Source organism: Anomaloglossus baeobatrachus, chromosome 1, assembly GCF_048569485.1.
Source record: "Anomaloglossus baeobatrachus isolate aAnoBae1 chromosome 1, aAnoBae1.hap1, whole genome shotgun sequence".
In the NCBI taxonomy this organism is placed as follows: Eukaryota; Metazoa; Chordata; class Amphibia; order Anura; family Aromobatidae; genus Anomaloglossus; species Anomaloglossus baeobatrachus.
The window spans coordinates 211,561,929-211,581,774 of NC_134353.1; the positions used below are offsets into that span (position 1 = coordinate 211,561,929).

Consider the following 19,846-nt stretch of genomic DNA (forward strand, 5'->3'; position numbering starts at 1 on the left):
CTACATCCCTACATCCCCATAGAGCATGGCTGGCTGCGAGACAGAGCCGTGTGATGAGTATGAACTCGGATGAACTTCACCCGACTTCATTGTCATCGCGCGGCTCTGTGAGCTGCAGCCTGATTTGCGGTCACCGGTGAAGGACTCATTGGTGACCGCAAATCCAGAGTGACTGAAGTGAGCCGCGCGATCAGCGGTGCCATCACTAAGGTTACCTGCGGCCAGCTGGAGTCCTCCACCCGAGACCCCAAATCACCTGAGTGAGGGCACCGCTGATCACGTCAGTCACTTAGGCTATTTGCTGTCACAGTTGGAGGATCCAGCGGTGGCCGCGGGTAACCTGAGTAACGTCACCGCTGATAGCATGATTCACTTCAGTTGCTTCATGGAGCTGACAGAGAGCGGTTGTGGTCTGTGGCCGCTCGCTGTCAGCTGCCAATGTAGCAGAGCTGGATGCGTCGTGGGACCTAGAGGGGTGTTTAAGGATTTTAATAAAGTGGTGAAAGAGGGTGATTTTTTTTGTCTTTTATTCCAAATAAAGAATTTTTTGGGTGTATGTGTTTATTTTCTTTAACTTACAGATTAATCAAGGGGGGTGTCTCATAGACACCTGCCATGATCAACCTAGGACTTGGTGGCAGCTATGGGCTGCCATTAACTTCTTATTATCCCGATTGCCACAGCACAAGGGCAATTCGGGATGAGCCGGGTAGAGTCCCGGGACTGTCGCATCTAATGGATGTGGCAATTCCGGGCGGCTGCTGGCTGATATTTTTAGGCTGGGGAGCCCCCCATAACGTGGGGCTCCCCATCCTGAGAATACCAGCCTTCAGCCGTGTGGCTTTACCTTGGCTGGTATCAAAATTGGGGGGGATCGCACATAATTATTTATTTTTTATTTATTTATTTTACTGCACGATATAGACCCACCCACCGGCGGCTGTGATTGAAGTGAGACAGCTGTCAATCAGCGTGGGGGCTCGTCTGAAAGCAACCAATCATAGGTGCGGATGGGCGGGGGAAGCAGTGAATACGAGATGGAATAATGAGCAGCCGGCATTTTCAAAGCAGGAGAAGCCGCCGGAGCTTTGTGACAGCTGTGCAGCACCACGCCGCATCGGCGAGTATGAGAGAGAGAGAGAGACCGACAGCGAAAGAGAGAAAAAGAGAAACCGACCGACAGACAGAGAGACCGACCGACAGAGAGAGAACGACCGACAGAGAGAGCGAGAGACTGAGAGAGAGCGAGAAACCGAGAGAGAGAGAGACTGACCGAGAGCGAGAGACCTGCATTTTGTTTGTCAAAAAAGCATGCAGAACGCAACAAAAAAGCAGTGCAAACTCACAGCTAAACATTTTTGACACACCTCATTGATTTCAATGGGTGGAAAATGCAACCAAAACACACAAAAGAAGTGACATGCTGCTTTTTTAAACACATTGATTTTGTCAAATATTTGGCATCCAAAACACTGCGTTTAAAAAAGCAATGTGCGAATGGAATTTGCTGACTTCTCATAGACTTTGCTGGGGAAGCACAACGCATGCATTTACGCTGCAGTTTAAAACGCTGCCAAAATGCATGAAAAATCCACACGTGCACACATAGCCTCAGAGGCATCGTTCTGTCTGTCTTGTATAAACACTACTACATGATTGTTTCCTGTACTTTGCCAGTACACCCTCCAGCACGGTTATACATAGTGCCGTTGAGTTAAAACCCATAGAGCTGACAAAGCAGCGTTCACTCCCAGTGACGTAACTTGAGTCCAATGGGCCCAATTGTAAAATTTGGACCTGACACCCCCACCACGTGTTTCAGTTGTATGAACTCTAGAAACATTCTAAATCCTATGAAGACGTGTGTGTGTTACCCCCCCTTCATTATGTAGTAATGTCCGCTATCCTGTGCCCCTTTCAGGTATATATCTCCCCCATCCTGATACATATATCCCCCATCCTGGCATCTTGTTGGTATTAATGCCCCCCGTTCCACTGCTGTTTTCGATCACATAAAAAACCCCACAAAACAATACCCTTACCTTCCTTTGATCCCATGAAGTGCAGCGTTGTCTTCTGTAGACAGCGCAGAGGCTGGCTCTGGCGTGCCTGCTATGGAAAACGCATGATGTCACTGCCACCTGACGCCAATGCCTGGCACACAGACGTAAGCTGCCAGCCTCTAACTGGCTGGCTGCATGTCCCTGCATTGCAGGGACCCAACAGGTCTCTGCCTCACAATGCATTTTAGCTGAAAACGTGACGCAAGACCAGCTGAAATAGGCAATGGCGTCAGTGGGCCATCTGCAGCATTGGCCTGGTTGCATCCTCTGCAACCATGGTTATTATGCCCCTGCTGACTCCTAAGGTGCTTCCCCCTTCACTGCCGTTGTCCATACTCCTGGGCATAGTAACAGAGCACAGAAAAGCCATACAAGTAAACTAAAGGCCGCTTTAGACGCAACGACATCGCGTTAGGGTCACGAAATTCGTAACGCACATCCGGCCTCGTTAGCGACATCATTGCGTGTGACACGTACGAGCGACCACTAACGAGCAAAAATACTCACCTTATCGTTGCTCGTTGACACGCTGTCCAGTTCCCAAATATCGTTGCTGTTGCAGGTACGATGTTGTTCGTCGTTCCTGCGGCAGCACACATCGCTATGTGTGACACCGCAGGAACGAGCAACCTCACCTTACCTGCGGTTGCCGGCAATCAGGAAGGAAGGAGGTGGGCGGGATGTTACGTCCCGCTCATCTCTGACCCTCCGCTTCTATTGGGCGCCCGCTTAGTGACGTCGCTGTGATGTCGAACGAACCGCCCCCCCCCCCGTAGAAAGGAGGCGGTTCGCCGGTCACAGCGACGTCGCTAGGCAGGTAAGTAGTGTGACAGGTACAAGCGATGTTGTGCGCCACGGGCAGCAATTTGCAAGTGACGCACAAACGACGGGGGCGGGAACGCATGCTAGCGGAGTAAGCAGTGGCTTCGAGTCTGCTTAGATGCATGTTTTTTTTACAAGAATGAAGCCAAAACACTTAAAGTGATATGCAAAACTAAATAACTTTCAATGGTGAAATTCACAAAAATATTTGAATTTTTGGTTACTCTACTTTTCAGCATTTTACAATTCTATTACCTCTACATAACATATTAACCCTTTTATGCACCTTGATGTCACAATCAGAGTGCCCATATGTGGAGGGGGCTCAGGAGCTGAGCATGCATCAAACCTTTTTGTTGCCATCTATTTTACACAGACTGCCATTGTCAGTATAAAAAGCTAGCTGTTTAACCACTGTGAGGTAGCACGGTCGGCTGCGCAGCAGAAGACACGGGATCCAGGCATTAAGGTTCACAGCACACGGTTTTAATGTCCAAACGAAAGTCCACAATAAAATACATGTGCCTCTCCAGCAGAGAACTCAGGGAGTTCTGTTCACTCCCTCACACCCGGCACACCTGCTCTTGTTCCTGTTTCCATTTAACCCTTCCTTCAGCCTGTAGGGAAACAGCATTAACCCTGGAGTGGAGTTACTTTCTATCATGGAGTGAGCACAACCGGGGCGAGACATACCGGCCGTCATAGATAACCCCGGTCACAGTCTCACACCACTTAAAATCAGTGGCAATAGGATTTATATAATGCGATTGTCGGTTCGCTTGTGTACAGTCTCACATCGGCTACCCCCGCGATGCAATCACAGGGTGCTGATGGGTAACCTGCTTTAGGCCCCCATCACTGCCATGTTGGTCTTCCTGCAGCTGGGTTTCTTGGGAGCCTTCAAATTAACTATATACTGCAATACTGCAGTATAAGGGTTCAATAATAAATATGCATGACATCACTATGTTCTTAACCCCTTAACGACCTAGGATGTATATATATGTCCTAGGTCTCCCTTCCTCCCGTTGATGAGGGTGTGACGACATGGACTCTCATGGGTTAAAGTTTCTTAAAATCCAGCCAGACAGCATGATAGATTGTCTATAGATGGGGGAGAAGTCCCTCATTGTTTTTACAAGACTCTTGTTGACTCAATGTAATTGTGTTGGCCACAGAAAGCTAGACGTATTGTTCTCCAGACTTTTCCAGTAACCATTGTATTGTAGTTGTGTATTGCTAATGTGATTACCTTAGTAGCCATTGTTGAGTCTGTGACTTGCCGACTCCATGTAGATATACTGAGTCATTCTATGCACATCATTTAAATGAACATTATCCATGCAGCTTGAAATTCATCCAATGGGAGAAGCAATCTTGTCCAACCAATCGATGAGGATGCAGTGTATCCTAAGGGAAGGTTATGGCTATAAAAGGGACTTCTTTAAGCCACCAGGGTTGTTGAAGGTTGATGGATGCTGATGGATCCAGTTTAAGCTCTTTGGAGCTGACTAGAGGATCAGGATATCTTATGGCTTCAATCTAGGGATTCCGGTCCCAGTTGGAGACCATATCCACAGCCTAGGGATTTCGACTCCGGCTGCCAGGATTGTAACATCATATCAGGACTACCTAAGGAGGACACTCAGGTTGGGATAATCCGGTCACCTGGCTACAGACTTTACAGACCTCACACAGCTTCCTAAACCTAGCGCTATTCCTATCTCGGTGGGTGCCCGCCGAAAGCGGGGTGCTGCTGGATTGGAGTAAGCGGCCCTGGACGCTAGGAGGCCCGGACATTCTAATCCCTGGTGAGCCAGCGGAAGGGTGAGACTCTGTTGCCTGTTACATTTGTGTTTTGCTGGTTATGTGCCGTTAATCGTTTGGGGATCCAATAATGTCTAACTATTGTGGTTCCCTCACCCTGTGTTGTCTGAGTAGTGTTACACCCACGGTTAAGGAGGCCGGCGTTCAGTTGGGATGAGCCCTGAGCCACGCTGTCTTTCTAAAGGCGGCGGGTTTTAGTGGACGAGTGCACCCACTGAGCACTGTGTCTCCACAATTGGTGGCAGCAGTGGGATACTACTCAGCCTGGTTTACCCAGGGGAGCTGCAGTGGACTGGTGTTTTCGGACACCGTCCAGGGCTCAACAACCAGGGAGGCACATAAGCATACCCAGCAGGCCATAGGGGAGGCATTCAGGTTTCGGACGCTGCCATGTCCAACCCCACCAGCTCAGCCATGGGACAGGGACAAGAGAGGAGTTACGACCGCTGCAGTAAATGGATGCTACAAGATCTGTGCCAGAGGCGAAAGATTATCTACTGGAACGCTGAGACTCGGTCAGCCTTGATCCAGAAATTAGTCCGTTGGGATGCCCAAAATGATGCAGAGGATGATGAGGATCCCGTCGATATTGACCCAGAGGATTTAAACTATGTGCCACATCATGGATCTAGTGACAATCGGAAATCAACTTTGTCCAAAATGGCCCAAGCCACAGCGTTGTTGGATGCATTGGGGCCTAGATCCTCAAGAGAAGAGAGGGCTTGGGTTATGGAATATGTTTATAGGATTCCAGCTCCCGTACTGCTAGCACCAGCCGGTCGAGAAGGATGGTCCCGCTACCCAGCAGAAGCTGCACCAAAACAAAGAGGCCGCATGCTTGGAGCCCATCTGCCAGTCCAACCAGTCAACATATGCCGAGATGAACCAACGAGACCTGAGGAATGCTACTCCCAAGAAACACCAATAGCTGAGGAAGTGGTTTATCCAGTCCACACCCTACGGCAGGTCAGACAACGTACACCAGCCAACCTCCATCCCCACATCCAGACGGTCAAGGTCGGTGATATACAGGCTCAGGGACTTCGAGACATTGGATATTCCATCACTCTGGTAAGCCCAGTTATTGTTTCTCCAGAAGACCCTGTACCAGATTCCCAATTATCCATCTCCCTGGCTGAGGGTCAGCGCTCAGACGTCCCTCTGGCATGTGTGCAGTTGCACCTAAAAACCGACCAGGGAGAGGTCGAGGTGGAGCTTGTGGATAACCTCCCCACACCTGGTATTTTGGGGACCATCCAGGAAGTGATCGATGTGGGGATTGTGAACAGTCTCCCCATACCTGACATTGTGGAGACTGACCAGAGCAAGGCTGATGTGGAGCTTATGGACACCGTCCCCACACCAGTTATTTTGGGAAAGGACCAGGGAGAGGTTGATGTGAGACTTGTGAACAGCCTCCCCACACCTGTCATTGTGGAGACTAATCAGAGCAAGGCTGATGTGGAGCTTATGGACACCGTCCCCACACCAGTTACTTCGGGGTCTGACCAGGAAGAGGTCCATATGGAGTTTATGGACAGCCTCCTCACACCTGTTGTTTCGGGGACTAGCCAGAAGGAAGTTGAAGTGGGGTTCATAGATGGCCCCACCAAGCCTGTTGTTTCGGATACCACTCAAAGGGAAGTGAAAGTGGGGCTTGTGAATTACCTGCTCACACCAGTCATTTTGGAGAATGACCTAGGACAAGGACTATGCAGTCAGTTTGAAGAAGCCATCACCCACCTCCAAGCCAAGCAGGACCCTGATGTGGATCTTTCTAACATCTTTTCCAGGGATGGTTTGCATTCCCGGTCTCCATCATCCACTTCTGAGCCAAGAACCGTGAGTAAGCCTAACCACACTGTGGCTATTGACTGGGGGAGGATTGATAGTGGGAGATTTGTGCAGGCCCAACTCATGGACCCCACCTTAGTGCTTGTCCACAATATGGCTGCTCAACTTGGGGGAGGTAATCAGGGGGAGGTGTATAGATGCAAGCCTCTGTTGCTGACCTCACCATTAAAAAGGACAATGCCGTCAAGAGGAGAAGGATGATCGGAAGCCTATCATGTCTGGCTAATATTAAGAAGGGGGAGGAATGTGACGACATGGACTCTCATGGGTTAAAGTTTCTTAAAATCCAGCCAGACAGCATGATAGATTGTCTATAGATGGGGGAGAAGTCCCTCATTGTTTTTACAAGACTCTTGTTGACTCAATGTAATTGTGTTGGCCACTGAAAGCAAGACGTATTGTTCTCCAGACTTTTCCAGTAACCATTGTATTGTAGTTGTGTATTGCTAATGATATTACCTTAGTAGCCATTGTTGAGTCTGTGACTTGCCGACTCCATGAAGATATACTGAGTCTTTCTATGCACATCATTTAAATGAACATTATCCATGCAGCTTGAAATTCATCCAATGGGAGAAGCAATCTTGTCCAACCAATCGATGAGGACGCAGTGTATCCTAAGGGAAGGTTATGGCTATAAAAGGGACTTCTTTAAGCCACCAGGGTTGTTGAAGGTTGATGGATGCTGATGGATCCAGTCTAAGCTCTTTGGAGCTGACTAGAGGATCAGGATATCTTATGGCTTCAATCTAGGGATTCCGGTCCCGGTTGGAGACCATATCCACAGCCTAGGGATTTCGACTCTGGCTGCCAGGATTGTAACATCATATCAGGACTACCTAAGGAGGACACTCAGGTTGGGACAATCCGGTCACCTGGCTACAGACTTTACAGACCTCACACAGCTTCCTAAACCTGGCGCTATTCCTATCTCGGTGGGTGCCCGCCGAAAGCGGGGTGCTGCTGGATTGGAGTAAGCGGCCCTGGAATCTAGGAGGCCCGGACATTCTAATCCCTGGTGAACCAGCGGAAGGGTGAGACTCTGTTGCCTGTTACATTTGTGTTTTGCTGGTTATGTGCTATGTGCCGTTAATTGTTTGGGGATCCAATAATGTCTAACTATTGTGGTTCCCTCACCCTGTGTTATCTGAGTAGTGTTACGCCCACGGTTAAGGAGGCCGGAGTTCAGTTGGGATGAGCCCTGAGCCACGCTGTCTTTCTAAAGGCGGCGGGTTTTAGTGGACGAGAGCACCCACTGAGCCCCGTGTCTCCACAGAGGGCTCGAGAGGCGAGCCTACGTCTACTCGCACGTCAGCTGATCTCATCAACCGACGTGCAGCTCACAGGCGCGGGTGGATTAGACATCAACCCGTGCCTGTTAACCCCTTAGCTCGAATTGTCAAACTCTGACAACGCGACCTAACGAGCTACGGTGCTGATCCCTGCTGCCATTGGCGGGCCCAAGACGCGATCACGGGACGCCAATGGATTTTCTTGACAGCGCGGTGTCAGCTGTTGACCCGTCACTTTCATGACTTACTTCCTGTGAATGCTGGCAGAGCACCAGCACTCACAGATCAGCATTTCTGCTGATCAGAGAGATGCTGAAGCATCGCTCTGATCATCTGATCAACAGAAGCGATCAGACAGTACAGTCATAAAGTCCCCTAAGGGAACTAGGAAAATAAATTAAAAAAAAAAAAAGTTTTTAAAAATATGGATAAAAAAACCCATAGAGTTGAAATCTATCCCCTTTTTCCCCACTGAAAATAATAATTAAAAAAACCCAAGAAAACAAAATTACTTATTTGGTATTTCCACGCTCAGAAATTCAAGATCTATCAAAATATAAAATCAATTCATCTGATGGTTAAAGGGAGTAGTGAGGAAAAAAAATCAAAATGCCAGAATTTTTTTTATTACCGTAAATCATAAAAAAAAACAGCGTACAGCCCCCCGCCCCCCCCAATTTTGATAACCAGTCAAGATATAGCCCGACAGCTGGGGGCTGGTATTGTCAGGCTGAGGAGACCCATGCTTGTTTGTGCTCCCCTAGGCTAAAAAATAGCAGTCTGCAGCCGCCCAGGATTGTCGCAGTCCTGGAACTTTACCCGGCTCATCCCGTTAGCCCTGGTGCGGTGGCAATAAGGGGGTAATAAGGGGTTAATAACAGCTCACAGCTACCACTAAGCCCTAGATTAGAAATGGGGAGGGTCTATAATACCACCATAACTAATCTATAAGTGAAAAGAAAGACACAAACACCCATAAAATCCTTTATTTGAAATAAAATACATAAAAACCCCACCCTCTTTCCCCCCCCTTATTAACCCCCAAAAAACTCAAGTCTGTCGTAATCCACACAAGGTCACATGACGATTCCAGCTCTGCTACATCTGAAGACACAGGAAACAGCCATAGAACATGATGCATGCTGTAGATTCAGGCAGAGAATGAGCAGCATGATAAGTGGTGACATCACTCAGGTTAGCTGCGGTTACAACTAGCTGTTCCCACGATCCTCCACCTGTGATCGCAGGTAACCTGACCTCATTAAACTCACTGACCTCACCTCAGGTGAGACCTACATCTCCTGGCTGAAAACCACATTTTTTGCCAAGAGATGTAGATCATACTCCTGCACGCAATCTACACCTCCTGGCAAAAAACTTGCATCATTACTGCATGCGTTTTGATGCATTTTTTTGCCAGGAGGTGTAGATTGGGTGCATGAATATGGTGTAAACATTTCAGCACCAAATTTGCAACTCTTGGCCCAAAAATTCAAAAAAAGGTTTTGATGCCGTTACAATGCAGTTTTCTACTAGAAAGTACAAATTTGGCGCTGAAATGTCTAAACCAGATTTCAGCACTAAATTTGCACATTTTGGCAGAAAAAAACATAGGTTTTTATTCCATTTTGGGGCCAAGTAATGCAGATTTGGTGATTATTTTTTTAGTTTATTCATCTACACGTCCTGGCAAAAAAATGCATGAACACCACATGCGATATGATGTGGTAGTGATGCGGTTTTTTTGACAAGTGTAGACTGGGTGCAGGAATAAGGAGTAGAAATTTCAGCACCAAATCTGCATCTCTTGGCAAAAACAAAACACGGTTTTCTGGCAGGAGATGCAGGTCTGTGAACCTGAGTTTAGTGAGGTCCCCTAAAGTCAGATTACCTGCAATCACAGGTGGAGGACCGTAGGAACCTTCACCTGTCACCTCAAATAGCCTGAGTGACGTCACCGGTCATGGCACTGCTCAGAAATTTTCTCCCTGAAGCTCACTGTGGGTGATCATGTCCCGTGGGCGCTCGCTGTGACTTAAGATGTAGTAGAGTCCCCAGATGACAGGCTTTATCATGGCTGGGTATCAAAATTGGGGGGGGGGAAATCGCACGCTAGTTTTAAGTATTTAATTAAAAAAACACAACAACACGTTGTTCCTCGTCTTTTAATACGCAGACAAGATAAGCGCACGGCTGGGGGCTGCAGCGTATAGCCGTATGCTTTATCTGTGCTGATGTAAAGTGGGGGGACCCTATATGCCAGTTTTTTATTATTTCTTTATTTTTACATTATAAGAACCCGCAGACATCTCATGTGATTGGTTGCAGTCTGGAGGGCTTGTTTGACTGCAACCAATCACAGACGCCAGGACTGCCGGTGTGCGAGAGAAGCAGTGCATATGGATTAGCGATAATGAGCGGCCCTGGAAGTAGAATGAGCAACTGAAAGCAGTTACAGGCAAGCCGGAGACTCAGTAAGTATGAAGCGCTTGCGGTTTGTTTTTTTTTTGGTTTTTTTTTTAAATTTCCCAAGTTGCCAGACCCGGATCATTACCCAAAATTGCTTGAGAATTTTGGGCCCAAGTGCTGCACTCGGGTACGTATGAAACCGCGCGGATCCTGAATTTTACAGTCCGGGTCCGCCCATCACTACTCTTGAACGATTGAATGCAGTCATCGGTTTTCGCACTGCTTATATAGCAATAACATTCCGACAGCAACAGTTTTTAATCCTTATTAAGCAGTCTTCCTATTAGTTATACGGACTGCATATTCAGGATATCTAAACCATTTAACTAAACTTTATATATAATGTTATGGTATTACTGTAAGAGTTACTCAGTAAATGATGTTGTGCAAAAAAACGATTATACATACCATAAACAATTCAGAAATATAGCTTTATTATTGACATATAAAAGTTTTTAAAACATATAAGTGGAGACTGTCTTAAGATCAAGAAATGAGGTATTATGTTTACATTAATCCAATGATTCAAAATATATCAAAAAGTGTCTCCAAAACACAGTTAGTGATATAGTGCTACAGGCCAAATTAAATATATGATAGAACCATCCAGAACCATTCACTCCCACCATGCAACATAAGAGAGACACTCGTAAATCTCTTAATCACATGCTCATTCTCTCTATTCTTCTCCTTGCAGCAGAAGAAATTGCACCTAATCCAGGAACTTCTTATAATAGTAACTTCAACTTCCCTGGAACATTCAAAAAACCTACAAATATCATTAATATTCCCTACATGCCATTTGTCTCCTTTAACTGTGCCCTCTGGAATCCACAATCAGCATGTAATAAACTGTCCTTCACCCATGACTTTTTCCTTTGCAATTCCCTTAACCTCCTGGTTGTTACTGAGACGTGGATTCAGCAGGCAGACACCACCGCTGCTGCCCTCATATGGTGGTCTTCAGTTTTCTCATACCCCTAGACTTGACAACAAATCAGGTGGAGGTGTTGGTCTGCTGTTTTCACCAAATTGCGCATTTTATGTTATCCCTCTTGTCCCCTTACTTATCTTCCCCTCTTTTGAGGTCCATACTGTCAGGCTTTACAGACCCTTCTCCCTGCAAGTTGCAGTTGTCTATCGTCCTCCTGCTTCCAAACCCCCCCCCGTTTTTGGATCATTTTGCTAAATGGCTTCCACCTTTTCTGGCCTGTGACCTCCCTGTGACGACATGGACTCTCATGGCTTAAAGTTTCTTAAAATTCATCCATACAGGATGATAGATTGTTTATAGACGGGGGATAAGTCCCTCATTGTTTCTACAAGACTCTTGTTGACTCATGTAATTGTGTTGGCCACTGAAAGCCAGACGTATTGTTTCTCCAGACTTTCAGTAACCATTGTAACGTAGTTGTGTATTACTAATGTGATTACCTTAGTAGCCATTGTCTAGTCGGTGACTCCCAGACTACATGTATACCCTCAGTCTTTCTGTAGACATTATTTGGATGAACATTGTCCATGCAGCTTGAGATTCATCCAATGGGAGAGGCGATCTTGTCCAACCAATCGATGAGGACGCAGTGTATCTAAGTGGAAGGTTATGGCTATAAAAGGGACTTCTTTCTTTCTATGCACATCATTTAAATGAACATTATCCATGCAGCTTGAAATTCATCCAATGGGAGAAGCAATCTTGTCCAACCAATCGATGAGGACGCAGTGTATCCTAAGGGAAGGTTATGGCTATAAAAGGGACTTCTTTAAGCCACCAGGGTTGTTGAAGGTTGATGGATGCTGATGGATCCAGTCTAAGCTCTTCGGAGCTGACTAGAGGATCAGGATATTTTATGGCTTCAATCTAGAGACTCCGGTTCCGGTTGGAGACCATATCCACAGCCTAGGGATTTCGACTCCGGCTGCAGGATTGTATCATCATACCAGGACTACCTAAGGAGGACACTCAGGTTGGGACAGTTCAGTCACCTGTTACAGACTTTTCAGACCTCAGACAGCTTCCTAAATCTGGCATTATTCCTTTCTCGGTGGGTGCCCGCCAAAAGCGGGGTGCTGCTGGATTGGAGTAAGCGGCCCTGGAACCTCTGAGGCATGGACATTCCAAATCCCTGGTGAGCCAGCGGAAGGGTGAGACTCTGTTGCCTGTTACATTTGTGTTTTGCTGGTTATGTGTTATGTGCCGTTAATTGTTTGGGGATCCAATAAAGTCTAATTATTGTGGCTCCCTCACCCTGTGTTGTCTGAGTAGTGTTACGTCCACGGTTAAGGAGGCCAGCGGTCAGTTGGGATGAGCACTGAGCCACGCTGTCTTTCTAAAGGCGGCGGGTTTTAGTGGACGAGAGCACCCACTGAGCCCCGTGTCTCCACACTCCCCACTCTTGTCATGGGGGACTTTTACACCCCTATTTATGATCCACTCCCCCCTGCAGCCACTCATCTTTTATCTCTAAAGGGGGCTTTACACGCTACGACATCGCTAATGCGAACTCGTTGGGGTCACGAAATTGGTGACGCACATACGGCCGCATTAGCGATGCTGTTCCGTGTGACACCGATGAGCGATTTTGCATCGTTGCAAAAACGTGAAAAATCGCTCATCGGTGACATGGGGGTCCACTCTCAAAAATCGTTACTGCAGCAGTAACGAGGTTGTTCCTTGTTCCTGCGGCAGCACACATCGCTCCGTGTGACACCGCAGGAATGAGGAAGCTCTCCTTACCTGCCTCCCGGCCACTATGCGGAAGGAAGGAGGTGGGCGGGATGTTACGTCCCACTCAGCTCCTCCCCTCCGCTGCTATTGGGCGGCCGCTCAGTGACGTCGCTGTGACGCCGCACGGATCGCCCCCTTAGAAAGATGGCGGTTCGCCGGTCACAGCGACGTCGCCGGGCAGGTAAGCATGTGTGACGGGTCTGGGCGATGTTGTGCGGCACGGGCAGCGATTTGCCCGTGTCGCACAACAGATGGGGGCGGGTACCCACGCTAGCGATATCGGGACCGATATCGCAGCGTGTAAAGCCCGCTTAACTCCACTTTTGGCCTTACACAACTAACTCTCCTACACATGAAGGCGGGAATACGCTGGACCTGGTCTTCTCCCATCTCAGCTCAGTGCATGATTTTACTAACTCCCCTCTACCACTCTCTGACCACAAATTTCTCTCATTCTTGGTCAAGAGCTGTCAACCCACTTAGGACACCCCCACTTACCACCCTTATAGGAATATACACGCCATTGACACCCAGAAACTTCTGAAGAAGCTGCAGTCATCATTGGCCCCAATATCCTCCCTCTCAAGTCCTGACTCTGCTGTAAAACATTATAATGAAACACTGCAAATGCCCTGGATGAAGCTGCACCTGCCACACTCAGAGCAACTCAGCACCGACGGCAATAGCCCTGGCACACGTTGCAAACACGCTTTCTCCAGCAGTGTTCCAGGTGCGCTGAAAGTCTGTGGAGAAAATTCAATCTAGCCGAAGATTTCATCCATTATAAGTTTATGCTCAAAACATACAATGCTGCCCTTCACCTCTCCAAACAAGCGTACTTCAAAACCCCTCATCACCTCTCTAGCCAACAATCCTAAACGACGAAAGAGTTTTGGCCCCAACCACCAACCTCAGCGCAGACAACCTGGCCAATTATTTTAAAGAAAAAATTAATCATATAAACGCCAGGGAATTTCCTCCCAGCCTCATAACACCACACATTGTCTGCCCTCCTACACTTCATCTAGCTCACTTTCACTCTTTGATCCAGTCACGGAAGAAGTCACCAGGCTCCTCGCATCTTGTCACTCTACTACCTGCACCAGTGACCCTATTCCCTCACATCGCCTTAAATCTGTCACCCCAGCTGTCACCACTCACCTAAATTTTCAATCTCTCTCTCCCCTCTGGTGTCTTTCCCTCCTCCTTTAAACATGCCAGCATACACCCATTACTTAAAAACCATCCCTGGACCAAAATTGTGCAGCTAACTACAGACCTGTCTCTAATCTCCCATTCATCTCCAAACTATTAGAACACCTGGTTCACTCCCATCTAATCCACTGTCAGATAACTCTCTCCTTGACCCTCTACAATCCGGTTTCCGCTCCTTGCACTCTACTGAAACTGCTCTTACTAAAGTCTCTAATGATTTACTAACAGCTAAACCTAATGGTCACTACTCCCTGCTGATCCTCCTGGATCTCTCTGCTGCATTTGATACTGTGGATCACCAGCTCCTCCTCACTATGCTCCGCTCTATCGGACTCAAGGACACCGTTGATTCTTGGTTCTCTTCTTACCTCTCTGACTGCTCCTTCACTGTATCTTTTGCTGGCTCCTCTTCCTCTCATCTTCCCCTTATGGTCGGGGTTCCTCAGGGTTCAGTTCTAGGCCCCCTCCTTATACACTATCCCTATTGAACATACCATCAGCAGATTTGGTTTCCAGTACCATCTCTATGCTGACACCCAACTGTACACATCATCTCCTGACATCACCCCTACATTATTACAAAATACTACCGATTGTCTGTCCGCTGTCTCCACCCTCATGTCCTTCCTCTATCTAAAACGTAACCTGTCAAAAACTGAACTTCTTCTGTTTCCCCCCTCTCCTAACCTTCCGAAACCCAATATTACCATGTCTGTGTGTGGTTCTATCATTACGCCCCAGCAGCACGCCCGCTGTCCTGGGGGTATAATCGACTCCGATCTCTCCTTCATTCCACATATTCGTTCACTTACTCGTTCATGTCACCTCCACCTCAAAAATCTCTCTAGAATTAGACCTTTTTTTACCGTTGACGCTGCAAAAACTCTGTCGCTCTTATTCATTCTCACCTGGATTACTGTAATTCTTTACTATTTGGTCTCCCTGTTACTAAACTCCCTCTCCAATCCATCCTGAATGCCGCAGCCAGGATCATTTTCCTCTCCAACCGCTTCACTGATGCCTCTGCTCTGTGCCAGTCATTGCACTGCTTGCCTATCTGTCGCGGGCGGAGGGGTTGGGAACGCTGCTCGCCTGGGAATCGCAGGCGCTCGGGTCCAGTGCTTCTGCTCCTCGGTGGCTCGAGCACGGGGCCGGACCCGGGGGCTCGAGCAGCGCCTCCTCGCCCACGAGTGAAAAGGGGGGAGGTTTGGTGGTGGGATGTCAGTTGTGACGCCACCCACGGGTTGTGGTGATGGTGGGCACCACCGCTGCTGGTAACGGGGGATCCCGGGAGCGATGGCGGAGAGCAGCTAAGGTGTTGACCCCTCCATGGGTAGGGGCTGTTGGTCCTGGGGCCCCGGTTGGGATGTAGGGAGGAGGGATAGGTGCAGGTGCCGATGCGGGGAGGCAGCGTGGATGCAGGTGCGACGTTGCGGTGCAGCGCGGTGTCGGATGGCACTGGTGTACTCACTCAGGTAGACAAGAACAGAGTTTCTGGTAAACCAAACGGCTGGATGGACGGGGCCGCAGTCGGCTGCAGTGACTTCACTCTCCACGGACGGGCTGATGGTGGCTGTCTTTCCCTGCACCTATGTGTAAGTGTTTGACTCCTATGGATTCCGACGGGTAGTCCGCTCCACGTCTTGTACGTGTCGGGAGAGCCCGTTTTGCCCGCAGGCGCTGGCCCTTCGATCTCTGGCCGTTGGCGGTGGCTCTTATCTGGACGGGTTGGGCTGTTGCCTTCTGACGGGACTTGGTTGGGAATGAACCCCTGAGGTCCAGACCGCAATCAGAGAATTTGACCTTTATGGCGGCTTCCGAGCCTAGTTGCGGTCTGAGTACCCTGCCTTGGTGCTTGGCTTCAATCTGCTCCCCGGTTCGGTACCGGCGGGCCACCGCCCGACCCCGGTCCTACGGTTCCGTAAACCTCCACCAACTCCTGCAGACGGCCACCACCGTCTGCCGACCTTGCTGACTGTGCCTGGGCTCCGACCCAGACACACACAGTCCTCCTCTCACTTTCACTGACCACCACTAAACTGAACTTGACTCTACTAAACTCGACTAACTGCTTTTCCCGCCTCCAGGCCTGTGAACTCCTCGTTGGGTGGGGCCAACCGCCTGGCTCCGCCCCACCTGGTGTGGACATCAGACCCTGGAGGGAGGCAACAAGGGTTTTGTTTGACTGGTGTTCCTGACCAGGGGAGGGTGTGTGTGTGTGTGTATGTGGTGTTATTCTGTGACCCCTGGGGTCCAGGGCGTCAAATATCCACTACAGAATCCGATATAAACTTATCACTCTCACTCACTAAGCTCTCCATGATTCCGCACCACTCTACATCTCCTCCCTCATCTCTGTCTATCACCCCACCCGTGCCCTCCGCTAATGACCTAAGACTGACATTCCCAATAAACAGCCTCCCACTCCAATCTTCATGATTTCTCACGAGCTGCGCCAATGCTCTGGAATACACTACCAAGATCAATTTAATGGGGGGGGGCTCCCCCTGTTGCAGGGTGTAGTGGCCCCCATGTGGCTCCACCAGTTGCAGGGGGCGTTGAGGGGTGTAGTGGCCCCTGTGCGTCTCCACCTGTTGCAGGGGAGGGGTGGGGGCAGGGGATATAGTGGCCCCTGTGCAGCTCCACCTGTTGCAGGGGCAGGGGGGGGGCAGGGGGTGTAGTGGCCCCTGTGCGTCTCCACCTGTTGCAGGGGAGGGCGTTGGGGATGTAGTGGCCCCTGTGCGTCTCCACCTGTTGCGGGGAGGAGTGGGGGCAGGGGATATAGTGGCCCCTGTGCAGCTCCACTTGTTGCTGTGAGGGGGCAGGGGATATAGTGGCCCCTGTGCAGCTCCACCTGTTGCAGGGGCAGGGGGGGGGGGCAGGGGGTGTAGTGGCCCCTGTGCAGCTCCACCTGTTGCAGGGGCAGGGGGGGGGCAGGGGGTGTAGTGGCCCCTCACCCCTCAGGTCACCAGTATGGCTACGTTATAGGCGCGACTGGATCATGAGCACACGGCGGAGATCTGGTTATTTTGCAGCACATTCATTGGAATATCCAGAGAATATTACAAACATTAAAACCTCAAGAAAGGAAAAATAAGCCGCGCCTGGTGATGGCTGGGGACCTCGGTACCTGACTGTACGGAGCCCACACACCGCTACACGTGACCTGTCGTGCCCCGGGTGGTCGGAGGACGTTTATCGCCGTCTATCACAGCCGCCCCTGCAGCTTAGTGCCGGGAGCAGCCGCCCCGGGTGCGCTGTGGTGACGGGGCTCTGTACCGAGCAGAGCGGACACCCCGCCACCTTCTCAGACAGAAGCCAGACGCCGTCCCACGTGACCGCCAAGTCATGTGACGCGCTGACGTCACGCTGACATCACAGCTATCTCTGCATGGGAACTAGACAGAGCGGTGCTCAGTCTGCCTGTCACTCAGCTGCTGCCGCTTCCCATAGTGCTGCTGCCCGGGCTGCACCGTGCCCGCCTGTCAGCGCTCAGCCCGCTCTGGACGCGGCCGCCCGGAGCCCGCAGCCCTGCCCCGACCTCTAGCGCGGCTGTCACCCTCTCCAGCAGCTGCCAGACACGAGCCACCGGGGAGCGGGGAATGTGACAGGCTGGAGGGTGCACAGGACGGGGCTGCCAGACGGAAAGGAGGAAAAGTTTCCCAACTCCGAGCGCTCCCCGCAGGAGTGTGGGGTGACCTTGCTCCAGACACCCGGGCTCCCCAGACGGTGGCTGGAGGGTGTGACTGGACGTGTCGCCGTCCTATTCGGGCCACTGCTCGCCAGTGACCGGGGATCAGCGCGAAGTGTCAGGAGGGAGAAGCGGAGCCTATACCATGTCATAGGAAGGTGAGTGCAAAGTGCGGCTGCCATTACCTGCCCGACACTGCTGCCTGCCCGACACTGCTGCCTGCCCGACACTGCTGCCTGCCTGACACTGCAGCCTGCCCGACACTGCTGCCTGCCCGACACTGCTGCCTGCCCGACACTGCTGCCTGCCCGACACTGCTGCCTGCCTGCAACTACTGCTGCCTGCCCGACACTGCTGCCTGCCTGCAACTACTGCTGCCTGCCCGACACTGCTGCCTGCCCGACACTGCTGCCTGCCCGACACTGCTGCCTGCCCGACACTGCTGCCTGCCTGACACTGCTGCCTGCCCGACACTGCTGCCTGTGTTTCCCAACTGCTGCCTGCCCGACACTGCTGCTGCCTGCCTGCAACTACTGCTGCCTGCCCGACACTGCTGCTGCCTGCCCGACACTGCTGCTGCCTGCCCGACACTGCTGCTGCCTGCCCGACACTCCTGCTGCCTGCCCGACACTCCTGCCTATGCTCCCCAACTCCTGCCTGCCCTACACTACTGCTGCCTGCCCGACACTGCTGCCTGTGCTCCCCAACTCCTGCCTGCCCTACATTACTGCTGGCTGCCCGACATTGCTGGCTGCCCTAAACTCCTGCCTGTGCTTCTCAACTGCTACCTGCCACTCCTGCCTGCCACTACTGCTGCCTGACACTCCTGCCTGCTAGTACTGCTGCCTGCCTGACACTCCTGCCTGCCACTACTGCTGCCTGCCTGACACTCCTGCCTGCTTTCCACTACTGCTACCTGTGCTCCCTATCTCCTGCCTGTCCCCGCACTTGTCACCTGTCCTCTGTGGGTGGGGGAGGGGCCGCCAGTAATCAGCATGGTGAGGACCAGACATGGTCTCAGACACAACATCTCGGTGGGCAGCCCCTCCACTGATGGAGAAGTCTGGCACAGGGTACCTGGCATGTGCCCCCCTCCCTGGTAGCCCCCATTTTTAGTGTCTTCAGTATATCCCCTTGTTGTGGAGATGGTTGGCCAGTTAGCTCTTCTGCCCATCCTAACCACTGATCACTCATTTGCCCACGCTTCCTCTATGTGATATGTAGTTTGGCTGTGAAACTGCCCACAGGCTTTTCAATCTGAACTTTTTTTTTTTGAGCCCAGTCACCGCCCAATTACTTCCAGTATTAGTATAAGTGGCGGTGACTCGGTCCCGTGCCTGTGCCATCAGTGTAACTTTAGTGTCACATTGGACCTGTGCTTCAGACATTGTAACCTCCCCAATAATAACAATAGTTAGAAGTGTGGCTTCTAATCCAGGGGAGAGTGTACACTGAATAGGATGGACACAGACAGGATTCCTCGGCCACGGGAAGGCGGTCTGTCAATAAATGGATGTGACGTGCTGAATATTTGGGCTGGCTGAAAATGGGTGGAAAAGCTGACATCGGGTCTTAAAGTATTTATGTAGTAGACTCGTGTGTCTGTCGTCATTGATCGTCTTGGGTGCACAATGCTGAACATGTAATATTGATGGGGTGTTATCTGTGCTACAGTTTCCTAGACTTACACTGCCATTTGGCCATATTTAGGCTATGATCTGCCAAGGTGCCCCCTATCTTGGTAAGAAATATGGCTTTAAGGTGATTTCAGCCACAAGTTAGGTGTAAGCTATGATGTTTATATAGTCATAGACTTAGTGAGCAATGGGTGGTGAATATATGGAAATTTCCAATCTATATACGTGGACGTCATGTATTATTGCAT

The 19,846-nt window shown here is 50.2% G+C and overlaps 1 protein-coding gene across 2 annotated transcripts in view; it reads left to right on the top strand.

Annotated features, from left to right (window-relative positions):
* Positions 1 to 17,653: 17,653 nt before the first annotated feature.
* NR3C2 (nuclear receptor subfamily 3 group C member 2) overlaps positions 17,654 to 19,846 on the top strand; it is a 468,973-nt gene continuing 466,780 nt past the window's right edge. For both annotated transcript variants that reach the window (XM_075347997.1, XM_075348004.1), the window contains exon 1: positions 17,654 to 18,119. The gene's annotated coding sequence lies outside the window, so the exon portion shown is untranslated. The remainder of the gene's footprint in view (positions 18,120 to 19,846) is intronic.